Source organism: Stigmatopora argus, chromosome 3 (assembly GCF_051989625.1).
Source record: "Stigmatopora argus isolate UIUO_Sarg chromosome 3, RoL_Sarg_1.0, whole genome shotgun sequence".
Taxonomy (NCBI): Eukaryota; Metazoa; Chordata; class Actinopteri; order Syngnathiformes; family Syngnathidae; genus Stigmatopora; species Stigmatopora argus.
In genome coordinates, this window is record NC_135389.1 from 14,081,752 (window position 1) to 14,094,345 (window position 12,594).

At 39.8% G+C, this 12,594-nt stretch overlaps 1 protein-coding gene across 11 annotated transcripts in view; it reads right to left on the minus strand.

Annotated features, from left to right (window-relative positions):
• skor1b (SKI family transcriptional corepressor 1b) overlaps positions 1-12,594 on the minus strand; it is a 46,928-nt gene that overhangs the window by 21,346 nt on the left and 12,988 nt on the right. For 5 of the 11 annotated variants that reach the window (XM_077595518.1, XM_077595516.1, XM_077595515.1 and 2 more), the window contains exons 2-4: positions 7,415-7,578; positions 4,680-5,279; positions 4,168-4,261 (exon numbers count right to left, since the gene is read on the minus strand). The gene's annotated coding sequence lies outside the window, so the exon portion shown is untranslated. Of the gene's footprint in view, positions 1-4,166; positions 4,262-4,679; positions 5,280-7,414; positions 7,579-12,594 lie in introns of all 11 variants that reach the window. The other 6 variants (XM_077595514.1, XM_077595511.1, XM_077595512.1 and 3 more) reach the window with 6 other exon arrangements.

Consider the following 12,594-nt stretch of genomic DNA (forward strand, 5'->3'; position numbering starts at 1 on the left):
ACCTGATATCAGCAAAGTTCGGTTTACCTTTACTGAAGCGCAGGTTGGAGTCCAAGCGGCTAACATTTAATCTCCCTGGAAGAGCAGCCAGAGGGTGCGGATTCTCCGAGGGGACGTCCTGTCCTATTCGGTCCTACTCTAGAAGCCCTGACGCCAGGTCTAGTTTATTTATGATGGATCGTCTGACGGCGTCTGCCTTTCTAACCGCACTTGTTCGATATGCTGACCAATGCGCCTCATTCTTGGTGATGTTTGAATTATTCCAATCCTCGTGAAAACTTGGTCTGCCACTGTATTCACAATGGACACTCAGTATATTTCAAGACAGCCTGGAGGGAGGTCTCAAAATCTCACTCCCTTTTTTGTTGTTATTCTTCTTCGTAAGGACACCAACTTAAATTGCGTCTTCTCCACGGATCAGAGTAAAGTTTGGTATGTACATGTTTATGCATCGTAACCCAATTTTTGTTTTTTTGTAGTCTTGGCTGGTTAATTCTACTAATTAATTGCGGATTAAAAAATGTGGGCAGATCACAATGAAATTCAGTCGGTACGTTGCAAAGATGTGCGCATCAATCTCCGGAGTCCTATTTAAAATTTGAGGCTGATTAATTACTCGCAGATTTTTTGTTGCCCTTGTTTTAGCCAGCAGAGGTAGCCGGGCGGTCATAGTTCATTTTGAACTTGTTCCTCCAGTTGACATTTCTTGAACGCTGAGAGAAAAAAAATCCTCTAATATTTATGGTCAATATTTGGGGCTGCCGGGGTCAATTTTCCATGATCTATATTTAGATTCTCTATGATAAACATGGTAGGAAACAAAAACAACTATATTTTTGTACGTTTTTCAACATGGCTGTGACCCGCACGTCTGACTTGAAGCTAAATAATATTCTCGGTGTTACTAATCAATTCTAGTGGATTACTTAAAAGTGGAGAGTAAAAACTGACAAAACAAGGGGGGTGTTCTTCTACAACCACGCCATAAAGGCATAGAGCAGCAAAGCACTATGGATTTTCCTGGGTGCTCAATTGCGTGAAAAGTTGTAGGGCTTGCATTATTGACTTTCTCGGTATGGTGGAACTGTGGTAGTTAGGTGTCTTTCCTCAACTCTAATTATGGTGTCATAAACAGCAGAGGCCATTAATGAAACCCACTCATGGCTTTACAGCTACAGATAGGATTTGCGGAGGCGAACGAAGGGGTCTGAGCGAGGCGTTTAGGGCCGTCGTGGTATCAATCACAGCAAACTACTCCTCTGTTGAGTAACGAGCATGAGAGCCGGTCAATAAGTCAGCCAAAGAGCAGTCTGACTGTAATAGAGACACAGCGGAGGATGGGAGATGCGGTATTTGACCTGCGACGGCTTGTCACGTTCAGAGCGCAGCGGTCGTGCATCACAGAGGGGGAAAAAAAGGCAGCGCCGAGGTATGCTTGAGCAAAAATCAATATGATACAACAATGACAGCTTCTGCTATTACTTTAACAAGCACTGCCACCATTTTCCTGATCTTAATATAGTTCGAAGAGAAAATAAACGAAAAATAATGAAAGTGCTAAGGAAGCACCCGAGCAGCAAAGCGGGTCACCCCAAGTTCAGCTGCTTGAAGAGGGGCGAGAGATCAATACAAAATTTGCGACACGATAAAAGCGGCACACCAAGAAGAAAAATGTGTCTATCACGTTAACAAAACATTTGTTTGGATCGAATGTTTCAATGGATTTTGATAAAAGACGTCAAGACATAAATCGAACAAAACTATCTAGTTTGACCTTGTGGTAAAAAAAAGAAGCCAATTCCCAACCATTTATTTTGCAAAGAAAGCCTTTAAGGCGTTAATGTTTAAATTTCCCAGGCCGTGAGATTAAATGGAATATAAAGTGTATATTCTATAAACATAATCTAAAGAATGAACTTCGTAGGACATTTTACCATTCATGATGCAAAACAGTATTTTCTTTTGTAAAAGCTGGAGAAAAAGGTGCAGGTTTTATACTCACAATGTAAAAGCAGGAGCAAGAGCAAAGAAATAAAAAATCCTGCAAGCATATTACGATCCATTTTGTGATCCTGCCAAGATTATTTCAAAGAATTGTGAGCTGTTGTTTATTGAGGTCTAAGGTTATTGATCAAAGTGAAACTGAACAAGATCTTTTACAATTGCTCACAAGAAAAAATAGCAAGTACCAATGTGACAACTCCAGCAGGAGTTCCAAATCACCTTTTCAAATGGTCACTAACTCTCTCTGTGACAATGCTTAACAAAAGCGGAATACAGAATGAAACAGATTTATTCTCGTTTAATGAAGTATTATTTTTAAGTTTTTTTCCTTTTGAAGTCAACCTGCATTGTATTTCCGGCGTGAGAGATTTTATAATAAAATCACCAATTGCACTGTCATGGGTTAAAAAGACAAGTACAATATACTACAGTTACACATAATTGCAATATTGTCCTAAAAATTGCACACTAGTATTAGACAGCACATGCTGTCATCTGACATGTAATTCTTGTTTTGAAGTATTCCTCACTTCTGATCGTGCGAAAGACAGAAAGACGACGGCAATGAAGTCATCTTGACTTTGTAGAGTAAGAGGCTATAAAATGTAATTACAACATGTTTGACTATTAGCTTGAAGAAGGAATCTCAAGCAGACCAAGCAATTTCACGCCGCCTGTAAAAGGCGTAGAAGGGGAGCGGCACAGTCACGCTTGAGAGGCCTAGACACTGATGGGCCTCCACGGGCCAAGATCTGTACAGCTAAACGAGACAAATCTATTCCAGACACATATTAGATGAATATTTCTATAACATAAAGTGTATCAATAAGTCCCATGGGCAGGTGGAAGAAGCCATTCCGCAGCGTGTCAATAAGAGACCCCAGCGGCAGATAATCATTTTTCTCTCGATGGCAGGGCTTGATATGACATCGATATATGCTGTCAGAGTTCATTTAGGCCGGAGCCGCAGGAGAAGCATCTCACTGAGGGGTTATGGCACCCCTCTATTCAACTCCATTGATCCTGCGGCGTCGGTGGGGGGCGAGCGGTCCGTCACGTCTTATGTTGGCTGCCGCATTAAACGAGCAGGAGACTTTGGGCCGTGTTGAAGGTCTGCCGCTCCATTTGACCGCGGCGTTACAGGGGGCACGGGGGAGTTGGGCCTTTTAATTGTCTCATTGAGACTCGACTGCATACGAGGGGGGAGGGCGTGCTGGCCCAAAATGGCAATTGCGCAGCAGCGCTGCTCTGATACGATGAACATACGCAATCAGTCAGGATAAAGATCTCAGCCTGGGTGCTATGAAAGGGGGAAGTGAAGAGCGCTGGAGAAAAATCAATACGGAACCGCTCATTTTGGAGGGACATGTGTGTCACAGTCAATAGGAGTTAATAGGCTGGCTTGTTCAGGGAAGACAGGCAGCTTGGGAGAGAGCCCTACTCTGACAGCTTAATACATACTGAATGGCAAGCTACTTGCCCGGAACACTCGCCGTGGACGCATCAAGTCGGGAATGGGAGCTGATGGGCGCAGGCAAAAGTTAATTATAGAATAGAGCTGAAGGTCTTGCACACAGAACTACAGAATCAGCCATCCAGTAATCAAAGCAGACATGTATGTGACGCGCCGCCGCTGGAGTCGCCCGTACTCGCGGTGTGCTTATTTTCGATTGTGGAAACACACCAATCGTGGAATCCGTGTCTGTTCGCCATGACGATGGGCCATTTTAAAGTGAAATACCCTCATCAATTTTTAATTGACAATCGATGGTTAAAACGGCACATTTTTATATAGTTTTGCCATTGGATCTGATTAAATCTTGCAGGTGTAATGAAGCATTTTGTAAAAGTATTTTAATTATTCAAATGTAATTATTCCAGTTTGAGTTACCCGTAAAAACGACAGATTTAAATAGAAAGAGTATTGCAGGTGAAGGGCAATAAAGACACAAATATAAATCATTTAATTCAAAGCTTAGAATGATTGCTTGAATTTTTATATATGGATAAAAGTCAATTTAGCATTTTTTTAACCTTGTGTATTTCATTTTGTTTGATCAGTACTAGCATGTGGGTAGTTATAATTTTGAGTCATTGTGTTTTCAGTTGACTTTGGAGGATTGACGAGCTTAAATTGTTATAAAATGTAATGAACTTGCTTACCTGGGAGCGCGGGAGCGTGTCCCTTCTCTCTAATTAATAAGTCACACAAGGCTCATCAACACAGGTTAATTGGCTCAGGGCATTGGCGGAGGACCTTGTGACAAGAAGAAAAAAAAGGAGAACAATATTTTACATATTTTACCTTAAGCTGAGCAAGATCCATAACTGCCAAACTAGCTAATAATAACTTAATTAATTGAGGTCTGCAGGTCACACTGTTTGGATCTATAAAGGAGGGTTTTCCTTTTAATTAGTACTCATTAAGACCTCTTTTGGATGAATTTTACGTCTTCATTTTTTACAGGTAATTCGCAATTAAGTCAAATTACATTATTAAAGTAAAGTGTATTTCAGTAGAGTAGAAGGTAGAGTATATTTCACAGGAATTATCTTAAGTAGTATATTAAAAAGAGTGATAACAGAAAGTATGCATACGCTGTTGAATTATTCTATCGGAACATTCATTGGACAAATGGAGATGAGGATATGAATTTAGAGGATATCATTCTTACATTTCTGTGACGGGAGGACAACGGAAAAAAAGGTGGCTTGGCTCCAATTGACATTTCAATAAGTGGAACAGAGCGCTAGCAATTCATTCCCAACTTTTCTGAAACAATTATTGAGATGGTACCTCCAGGCGGTGTATGTTCCGGGTCCCTGGAGTCCTGCTGGCTGAAAGAGTAATTGACTAAATTGTAGCTCACACACACACACACACTTGCACGCATCAGGGCCATTTACAAATTTGCCAAAAATGAATCGTTTAAAATGAAATGAGGGTGACTCTCAAATTAGCAAGGAGAATGATTGAGATGTGGCTCTGGGAATTAGGAAACGTGATTTAGAGCTTGGAAAAAAAAAGGAGCATCTGTGAATAGTCCAGTGTTACTCACCAAGCTGCTCTGACTCGTATTTAAATATCACTGACGTTTAACGGACGATAAGGAAGACTACGATTCATATTTATGTATGTTTGGGATGGCTCGACGTGTACAGCAGGTGGAATGACCCTTCATCGGATTATCATTTTAATCCATTTACTTGATAGCACTTGATATCCATCTTGATTGGGGAGGCCGACAGAGAATAATTTTTGATGGTTTGTTTTCCTGCGAACAATAAAAAAAAGCAAATAGTGCAACAATGATATAAAAAATAACAATTACAATAGCAAAAACACTGAAAAACAGAGCATTAATATTGTCTTTTATGCAAAACAAAGTATAAATCAAATGGTTGTTTATTAACATTTCTGTTGGAAAACCAAGTAAACATTCAGTCAGGTCATTAAATCCAGTTGCTTTTCTGTGTGTTGTGGGATAAATTTATATTAACCACGACAGATAGCACCAGTGATGGAAAGGTAAAATATATTCTGCATTCCATGGACTCTTGATTTCCGCCAAGGATGTTGAAGTCGGCGGTAAATTCTGCAATTGCGGAACCATGTTTATTTTTATTTTTATTTTTTGTGTGAGGGTCGAATGGGGTGCTGGAGCCTATCTCAGCAAACTATTAGCAGTAGACAGGGTACATCCTGATTTGGTTGTTAGTCAAACGTGGGGCACTATTTTTTGCAGGACTAAAAGAAGAATATATGTTACAAGATATGCACACAAAATAATCATGTACAGCACATGTGTCAAAGTGGCGGCCCGGGGGCCAAATCTGGCCCGCCGCATTATTTTGTGTGGCCCGGGAAAGTAAATCATGAGTGCCGACTTTCTGTTTTAGGATCAAATTAAAATGAAGAGTATAGATGTATATTACATTTCCTGATTTTCCCCCTTTTAAATCAATAATAGTAATTTTTTTTAATCAATTTTTTCTGTTTTTAGTTCAAAAATCATTTTGGAAAATCTAAAAATATATTTAAAAAAAGCTAAAATAAACATTATTTTAGATATCTAAAAAACTGAATATTCAGGGATTTTAATGCAGTTCTTTTAATCCATTCATTAAAAAAATCTAAATACTATATCTAAAATGGTCTGGCCCACGTGAAATCAAGTTGACGTTAAAGCGGCCCGTGAACCAACCCGAGTATGACACCCTTGATGTACAGTATGTATCAACGTAAAATATGTCAGTGCATAGTCGAAAGTAATCTGAGCAGTTTACACATTTTTCCATGGACAGACAAAGAGACAAATGGGCATTGCCCTAGTAATCTGAATATACAGATACGTATAAAAAGCCATTAAGACTGAAATACTTTGAAATGATTTTCCAAACAGTAGCCATAGTAGTTTGAGTTTCTGAGGAAAAAAATCATATCATACAGGCCATGGGCTGCAAATGCTTTAGGAATTTGTTGTTAGCTACATTTTACAAGGTGTAGTCATTTGTGAGGAAACAACAACAAATTATTGTGAGTGTTAAGGGGCTGACAGGAGTGATTGATTGTTGTGCAGACACTGTGTTGATTGTTGCCTGTTGTTTCATTCCTCTGGCTCCCAGCAGCCACTGCTCTCATCGCCCCGGTGAAAACCCTCCCAACCACTGATGAGTAATTACTAAGTTCATTAGCCACGCTAGTGGTCCAGATATGTATTACAATCCGATTTGTCATCAACTCGCCACACTCGCCCCCCATTGTCATCTTTATGTGTGATTCTCCCATTCATTGATGTGTAAGTCTTATCTTAAATATTTAAAATGCCAAGTTTAAAAAGTAGCTTTGTGCTTCCTGATAATACTGACAATCCTGAAAAAGAACAAGTCTATAATATTCTAAAACCTAAAAATAAAGTTTTAGAAGTCTCATGCCATCAAAATCCAGTCCAACTCTTTCATGCAAATCACACTGAAGGTCAAACGGAATCTGTAACCTGTTTTTTGTCGATTGTATGCACTTTTTTTTTATTTTAAACGCTCAAAAGAGAAAAATGAACCATCGGTTTCAGGTGTCGTTGGTACCCAACCTTCCTAAAAGTGAACATAAAAATGGGTATAATGTAGCGCACCCACATGATAACACAGCAAAAGACTCCAATCCTGGCTGAAAATGATCTCCTTATCATTAGTCTACATTTAAAAACAAGAACAAGAAATCCCAAACGAATGGCAACGTCAAAGGCGTTTTTTTAATAGAAAAACTGTTATTTATTGATCGACACTTTGTAAAGCCTTCCAGCAATACTCCAATCGTCTGGCCTGTCAAAACCATTGAAAAACACGGTGCGCCTTTGTGATTTGATGGCACACTGATTCCCATTACTGGCTCAATTCCAATGTTAATTACCTTCAACAAACCATCATCTCCCTCCAAAGAGTCTTGTGGAGACGGCTAGTGTCCCACCAGAGGACAGCGGGGGGTCCGAATGATAGGTGGATTGGTGCTTTCCCTCCAACTCCAGTCTAGCCATTAGTCTGCATGATGGGCTTTTCTTTTCCAGACCATTTCCCCTGGTCAAAATAGCATAAAGCAGCATTTTTGGTTCAATAGCAAAGACTTCAACTGAATAATCACGAGGGTGAAACTGTAGTTATAATAGAGGCACCTCTGGGATAACCATACATAACAGGGGTGTCAAAAAAAAAACGGTAGGATTTCTGGAGGGCAAAGTGTTTAAAGTGTACGCTGTTGGCTCTTGCTCTAACATCTGCTTTTAATTACTCAATTAGCGCTATCATTTAGCCTCCTTGACATTCATCCGAATGGCAAATCATAGCCGGAAGTTGTTCTGTTGAAACAGAGCGTTAAGAGGAGTCATGCAAAATGCATACATCATAATGTATATGGATACTTAACTAATTGAACCAATTAAAGGGAAGGATTGGGTTGGGGTGAGAACAGACTGGGTATTGCCCCTTGGGCAGAAGCTGTGACATATCTGATCTACAGCCTCCCTCTTACGTATTCAAGAATTCATGCCTGAGGTCATTTTTTTTGTACAGACAAAAGGTCTCCCACTTCAGTCATACTACAGCAACCCAGTCATTTTAGTCATTTTAAATTCATGCATTCAACAAGACAATTCCTCAGATCGCTTCTCGATAAGGAATCCTTTTCGTCGGCTGTTTTTTGAAAAACAAACAGTGATCTCGTCGGCTTTAACTCTTTGTATCCTTGAGCATTGGCAGGTTAAACCACTGGGTTTATCATAAGCTTACATGTTAGACTGATATACTCCCCTAACACAAAATATATACAAAGAATGATTGTATCCCTGCGGTGGTGATTTCCCGCGTGCTATGGATGCATAAATAAACATGGGCATAAATACACAGAGGACACCGACTTTGACTAGACGGCCAAGTGGGGCAGATGTTATTAAAAGGGCTATTTATCACTGTCAACCCTCTAAGGTTCTCTACTTCTCTGCCCTCCAGCCATGTCACGTGCATGAACAATGTGGCTCATCCGAGCAAAGATGCAGATGCCACCGAACAATACGTAAAAAAATGTAGAAATATTGAGAAAAGCCGTTAAAAAAAGGCCAACGTGTAAAAGCTGGAAAAAGTGCGCATAGTGCTCAACGACGATTCGAAAATCAACTCAAAGCTGGCTTCTTGCAATTTTCCCCAAATACCTGCACACTGGTTCATTTTCTGCTCTGTTAGTTTATCGATTGCAAGCACAGTTATCCACTTTTGTGAAGCATTGCAGTAAGTGAATTCCCCCTTTGTTGGACAATAAGTACAGAAGGTTGGAGAAGTCATACTATTCTTGAGCCTTAGGGGACATTCTAGTTCTCCTACACCCTCATCATCATTAGCAGGCTAGAATAAAAAAAAACACTGCAATTAGTCCACCTCTTGCATTAACTCAGGCGGCCATTTTCCTCTGAGCCAGATTGTCGCTTTCACTAACGGATAAGTATGAAGCACGTCATCGTTTTCCGGTGACAATGCTTCAAGTTCTATTGACTGTGGGCAAAGCTGAGCAGGTAAAGAATCCGTATCATTGTCAAAGTATAGCCCCATTTAATGGGAAAATTATATTTTAAGCATTTAGGACAGGAATCGGATCGGAATTTAAGAATTAGAGTTTTGTCTACTTAAATATCATGACTAATAGGAAGCTTTATAATTTACACTGTCTTTCCCCAGCTAGACTTAACAGATTATGGTACCATTACAGTTTGTTTGTTTATTTGTTGGGCAGATGCGTTAGAAATAAAAATACAGTACAAAAATATCTAAAATTAGAAATTGAAAGAGGGAGCAATTGCCAATGAAGACGCTTTACATTCATATGACATTTACATTCATTTTTTTTAGGATCTTCCTCTCTAGTAAGCCTCATGGAGGATGACATTTACTGTGTTCTGACTAGAAACCAATTCTAGTGATTGTCTCTCTTTTTTCCAAATTAAGAAAAAAAAAGGCACTTTTGGAAAGACAATAAATACTCAAGGATTATTATTTGATATGTAGACATAGGTCATTGCTATCAGCGGTTATCTACAGTCAATCTAATGTGAAAGAACTACTAGCTCTTTATTCTGGACATCAAGGGGCCACCTATAAAGCCGATTCACACAGCAATCCACTCACGATTAATGAAGTGCTTACTTAACCAATTTAAACCTTAATTCCTATTAATTCGACATAATAGCTGCCCGAATTAACGACACTCTGGCAGTAACTTGCAAATCTCTGCAGAACCCAAACAGTCGACCCAGCAAATTCAATATTCACTGACAAATATGTAAGAGTATGTATATCACCGTTAAAATGCATAACCCCCTTGTAAGACCCCTATCAAGTGTGCTTTACACCTGTATTACATTTCTCCCTCAATCAGCAGCTTTTCCGAGACGGCCGCCTCCCACGAGGAGCAGAAACCATTACAAGGGACCGCGGCTCATTTGCAGAGAGATTGGAGATCATGCTATATCATTTGAAGCATCCCTGGGAACCAAATTGATTTATTCTATTGCCATGTTTGCATGCAGCATCTATAACACCGTATTTCATGTAAATCCCCGGTCCAGAATTGAGTTTCGGGCGAGTAAGAAACGGAGCTTTGAAAAGGCACAAGAGGCAAAACCTAGCATGCAGCAGATACATGCTCTCCATCTTTAACCACCACTTTCTAGTTAGACCAGGGTTGCAACGATCAACATAATACAAGGTAACAAATTCCATTACCCCAAAAGACAAGTTGGGCATTTCTCCCTCTTTTTGTGGTTGTTTTTGTGGTAAAACAAAAGGCAAAAGCAAATAAATATTGCAGACGACTTCAATTTTAAGTGGAGAAAAACAGATCAAGCGGAGCCTGTGGTGAGAGGAGCCTGACTGCATACTGGCAGGGGGTAAAAGACGGCCTGGGGGGTGCATTATGGAGGGTGTCTGTTTTTAAATGAGCTGAAACTTTAACTACTGCATAATATATAACAAAAATGGATAGTTCGTTTAACTCTCACGAATAAGTCGTCGAAAAAATACTCAAGTTCATTGCGCTCTTAATGTCAACAGAGTAAGCATTAAGTAGGACTGAAGCTCACAAAAGAAAAACAAAATCATCAACTTTACTTCGAGGGGGGAAAAAAATTCAGTGTATTGTAATTTTGAAATATAACATTTGTTATGATATTCTCCAGTAGCATAGTGCCTCATTTTGATGCATGAGAACTAGTATGTAGTACAACTCTTAACTCCAAATAATTCACCATGACAATTTCTATTTTCCAAATATATAGATACATTATTCTTTGAAAAAAAATCTATTGATTAAACTGGGTACTTGACTAAGTGATTTTAAGATAGAGCCAGGATTTTTACATTGATTTGCGGTTCAGCCATAATTAATCAACCATATGCATGTGTGGTTCCTTAAAAAAACATCCAATTATGATGGATGGTTTTCAAGCAATTTAATGTATGCATGTTTTTGTAATGTGGAAGGAAACAGATTCTGGAGAAAACAAGCACAACAATACAGTTATTTTTTTCAAACACTGGCTTGCTTAATGCTAAAACACAATGGTATACACCACTGTATAAACACTACGACTCAAAAGGTTTGAGTTTGATTTAATTAATAATACCTCAGTTGTATTGACTGGTTATTTGAGTTATTGCTGCTTTTTTATCAGCTCTAGAACCAGTCTGGGCATTTTCCTCTGACATTAATGAGGCATTTTACCCACAGAACCAACTTTTCAGGAAAAAAACAGACCCTTATCAATAAGAAACACATCACGACTGCCGTCTGCTGGAATCTTGCCCCCCAAAAAAACCAATGAACAGCCAAAGCAGTAATCAAAACACTGACTGACTGAACTAAATTGCATTGTTTCGCTCAGCACACAAACGCCATCTGCCCGCCTGGCGAAGATGTTTGTAGTTGAAACAAAATGAGTTTTACGTTCCACTTGTCATACTTTGATTGGGAGAATGCCTTTGCACGATGAACATTTTGACAACATACGATGGCACCTCTGTATTCACATGTAATTCCAACGCCATCCTTAAAGTGACGATTGATGGCAGCGATACCCCTGCTGTTAATAGAGCAAGCGTGGAGACGGTTCATCCTGAAGCTACATCATGATAACGGTAGAAATGTTAGAGCTGCGGGGGTTGTTGACACCATAATTGTTTTTTTCCCCAAACCATACATCTATATGACAAGGGAAGGGGAAACGTGGGTGAGTAGCCCGACTTGCCTGGTTAAATAATTCATTTCGAAAGCTGCAACTACTCTGGACGGATAATTTTTCTTTTCAGGCTACTAAATGTGGCTAATTAGGCTTTGCAATTAAATTGTTAAACACATTGCCGCAGCACACAATTTCAACACTTGTTTTGCTTTACTTACCCAAATCCTAAAGAGTACAAGTACTTAAAGATTTCACCTTGACAAAATGTATTACCTGCATCTACACGCAATTAAACTGGATACTTTAATTCTTTGTTGATTAGCACTAGAGTCAAGCGTGTGGGCTGATTCAGCCACTTCATAACAGCATTAGACGAGCACTATTAAAAGGCATCCGTCTTGTAGCAAACGTAGACAAATACACTTGGTTGGCGCTCCCTGCTGTAGTCGAGAGCGACTCAAAAGGTGAAGCCCTTGTAAACAAATACAGCTCAGTGGCACACGCCGCAGTTTGGATTTCAGCGACCCGAGAAAGCTGCGATGGGCTGCAACCCCACACGTTTGCGTCTGGCCATACGGCCGTATCAATGCGGCCGAGGGGTCAAAGGGTCAATGAGTAATTAAGACATGCTTGCCTGAGCATTCCCCATGCACACTTTGAGTCCTGATGAAAGGAGGGGGGGATTTCAGCGTAGCCTGATCCTGCCGATCACATTTCGGTAAATGTTCCTCGTTCAAGGCAATTAGAATGATTAACTTAGTGTGGTGTCATCGCACTGTGTAGGGGGATTTTACATGTGAATCATGCATGAGCACAATGAAACTGTCGCTTGAAACAGTAAAGTAGATTTCATAGATAATGCCTTCAAAAC